The sequence below is a fragment of the Bos indicus x Bos taurus genome, chromosome 10 (assembly GCF_003369695.1).
Source record: "Bos indicus x Bos taurus breed Angus x Brahman F1 hybrid chromosome 10, Bos_hybrid_MaternalHap_v2.0, whole genome shotgun sequence".
In the NCBI taxonomy this organism is placed as follows: Eukaryota; Metazoa; Chordata; class Mammalia; order Artiodactyla; family Bovidae; genus Bos; species Bos indicus x Bos taurus.
In genome coordinates, this window is record NC_040085.1 from 86,644,719 (window position 1) to 86,648,570 (window position 3,852).

General features: G+C 38.7%; 1 non-coding gene across 1 annotated transcript; it reads right to left on the reverse strand.

The window, feature by feature from the left end:
• Positions 1 to 1,191: 1,191 nt before the first annotated feature.
• Positions 1,192 to 1,264, reverse strand: TRNAK-UUU. The gene has a single exon. It is a non-coding gene; the product is annotated as a tRNA-Lys (tRNA).
• Positions 1,265 to 3,852: the final 2,588 nt, after the last annotated feature.

Consider the following 3,852-nt stretch of genomic DNA (forward strand, 5'->3'; position numbering starts at 1 on the left):
CCATGGGGTCACAAAGAGATGGACATGACTGAAGCAACTTAGCACAGCACATACTTCTTTCAGTTTCCAGTAGTTTTTACCTAATGTCCTTCTGGCCCAGCAGCCCACCCAGGACACCATATTGAATTTAACCTTATCTTACTTGGCTCCTCTTCCCTGTGAGAATTTCTTAGATCTTCCTTTGTTGTTGTTGTTTGTTACTTATTTTATTTTTTTTGAGATGGAGATATTATTGAGGTAATATCTAGATAACTTGAGATTGAGATTTTTTGAGATATTATTTTATTTTTTTGAGAGATACGGGCAGGGTATTTTGTAGGATCTCCCTCAATTAGGACTCGTCTAATGTTTTTCTCATGGTTAGATTGGGTTTTGTGAGGAAGGTCACAGAGGGCACTCACATCAACTCGATCGATATGGCTGATCACTGAGGTTCAGGTTGACCTTGATCTCACCTGACCGAGGTCATGTTTGTCAGCTTGCTCCACTGAAAGTTTGCTCATTGTTTCCCTTTCTGTACTGTACTCTGAGGAAGAAGCCTTTCTGTCACTTTAGAGTCTCAAAGAAAAGAGCCCGTGTCTCCAGCGATGATTGTTTAACAGGGTTCTCCATAAGCAATTTATTATTTGTGGTGCAAGGAACATTGTTGTTGTTCAGTCACTCAGTCGTGTCCCACTCTTTGCAACCCCACAGACTGCAGCACGCCAGGCTTCCCTGTCCTTCACTATGTCCTGGAGTTTGTTCAAACTCATGTCCATTGAGTTGATGATGCCATCCAGTCATCTCATCCGCTTTCCCAGCATTAGAGTCTTTTCTAATGAGTTGGCTCTTCATGTCAGGTGGCTGAAGTATAGGAGCTTCATCTTCAGTATCAGTCCTTCCGATGAATATTCAGGGTGGATTTCCTTTAGGACTGACTGGTTTGGAACATTACAAAACAATACTTGGACCCATTTTCATGTATGACTAGTGAAAGTGAAAGTTGCTCAGTCGTGTCTGACTCTACAGTCCATGGAATTCTCCAGGCCAGAATACTGGAGTGGGTAGCCTTTCCCTTCTCCACGGGATCTTCCCAACCATGGGGTTGAACCGAGGCCTCCCACATTGCAGGTGGAATTCTTTAGCAGCTGAGCCACAAGGGAAGCCCAAAAGCTTGGTATCCTCTAAGCACAAGAGGATGCGTAAACCTCCCGCCTGGACAGGGACATGAACCCTGGACCCTCAGATTAAAAGTCTGATGCTCTACCAACAGAGCTACCCAGGCTCCTGAAGGCTCTTGCCTTGCAAAGAGAAGATGGTGTATTTGCCTTGTGCTGGGCATAAGGAGGAAGGAAGCCTTCACTGGTAATGCTAAGCCCGTGTCACACTCGTGTTCCTCATTTGACAGACACCAATGGACAAGCCTGCCAGGCCTGTGCCAGGCATTTCAGGGATTGGGGCGAGTAGAAGTGGAGGCTTATAGACTGTGTTTCCAATGAAGTAAAAATTATAAATTAAGCAAACCAGCTGTTGAATTATATTCTATCCTCCTGCCAAAAGAAATACTCCTTCACAAAAACATGTGCAAAGCTAGGGATGTCAATAATTGCAAGCTGGCAAATATCAAAGGCAGCTGAATTTAATTATTATCACACATGCCCAGGTGTTCTGTTGATGGTCATGTTTAGGTGAGTCATAAAGACATAGATAATTTACAAGTTACACATTTATTCCAAAATTTTAATTTTTCCTGTCTTGGATTCAGCAATATCTCCACTTGGGTTGTTTAATCATGATTTTTCACAACATTTCTGCTTTGTTAAAGAGTGCCAAATTAGGTAATCCTTCTTAAGGCATTGAAGATTTTAGAGTTTTTTATTCCAAGTTGGGGAAACCAGTTTGCTGAGGCTATAGCAATTTGAATTGCCAATAAAGTTCTTAAAGCACTACTTAAATTCAGAAATATACCACTAATATTATACAACATGTTCAAATATTGTGATAGGGTTGCATGTGGTAAATTGCATCTATTATAGAAAATATTACATATTTTAATTCATGACAAAATTGCTATTTTAGATCATAATTTAAATTTTTTCCTTAGAGTAATAATTAGGTCCATTCATGGATCTTCTTTCAAATTTCTCAATGTGGAGGTGTTATAAATAGAACTTAAAAGTAGTGGTTAGATATTCAATTTGTTAAAAATCTGTGTTCAATTAACAAAATACCCTGATCTATGATTTGTCAGAAGATAGTGATCATGTATGGACGTGAGAGTTGGACTATGAAGAAGGCTGAGCGCCGAAGAATTGATGCTTTTGAACTGTGGTGTTGGAGAAGACTCCTGAGAGTCCCTTGGACTGCAAGGAGATCCAACCAGTCCATTCTAAAAGGAGATCAGTCCTGGGTGTTCTTCGGAAGGACTGATGATAAAGCTGAAACTCCAGTACTTTGGCCACCTCGTGTGAAGAGTTGACTCATTGGAAAAGACTCTGATGCTGGAGGGATTGGGGGCAGGAAGAAAAGGGGACGACACAGGATGAGATGGCTGGATGGCATCACCGACTCGATGGACGTGAGTTTGAGTGAACTCCGGGAGTTGGTGATGGACAGGGAGGCCTGGCGTGCTGCGATTCATGGGGTCACAAAGAGTCGGACACGACTGAGAGACTGAACTGAACTGAGGGTTTCTAACGTTTGTTTTGAAAATGTTTATATATAGTCATGAAAATATTTTCATTTTATTTTTCTAAATTCTTTATAGTTTATTAGAATCTCACTTCGTTGTCTATTTTATATCAGTTTCTTTCAATTTGGAAAAAAAAAATCTCCGAAATTAAAAATACATAGTTTAAAAGCTTTGGAAGTGGAATATTATAATAGATCTGTTTTGTTTCTTTTTAAAAAATAAGCAATGGATCATTTGTATTCATTCAAATGAATAGAGATAGCACACATTCAAAATTAATTTCAATTTTGATGATTATTCACTTTTTATTTGGGAATATTATTTTACTGAATTCTCCTAGTACATCTTAGTCTTGTCTAAATGGGATCTAGTTACTTTAAGGAGAATGTATTCCACACCTCATATGTAATGAGGTGTTAAATTTTGGTTTAGTGTCCAATTTCATGTTCCATCATGGTAGTCCATCTTTGGGCAGGTCCAGAAAACACTACATTCAATCTCTGGAATTGTTCCAAAGAGCAGCATTCCTGTTGGTTCAGATAAGCCCATTTCTCCCAGCAGTAAGTTCTAACTATGTTCCACACAGCACAGATGCTTCTGGACTTTTGGTAAAAATTCTGGCTGACTCATCTTCTTCTGTGCCAGCTATGTTAGTGAGATTGGGCAAGCCTTTCAACCTGTTTTTTTCATCAGTCTCCTAAGTCAGTCCCTAAAACTGAAAGCTATTTTCTCAGTTTGCCAGTAAAGTCTAAACTTATTTTCACAACTGCTGTAAAACCCAGTGAAATACATAAATGTTGACTTGTTTTCCTTTTCTTGTAGTTCAGCAGCCATACATGTAATGAAGACACATTTCTGTGATATGAATTTTGATGCTTCTACAGCCTGACTGAACTGAGTAATAATAACTTTTTAAAGTTGTATATGTTTTCTTTTCTCACTTTATTACTCATCAGATTCATGGCCTCATCTTGAATTTTCAGTCCTTAAGAATGTTCATTCACTTCATTGTGTTTATCTGCATTATATTTTTGTTTATTTTAGCACCCCAAATTGAAACCATTTGTACTAAACCTGAACATTTTCCATTGTTTTCTGTAAATACTTCACTTTTATTCAGCCAAAAAGCATTATTATGTTTGGCAAGCTTTAGACACAGAGGGTCATTTTTTTAAAAGAAC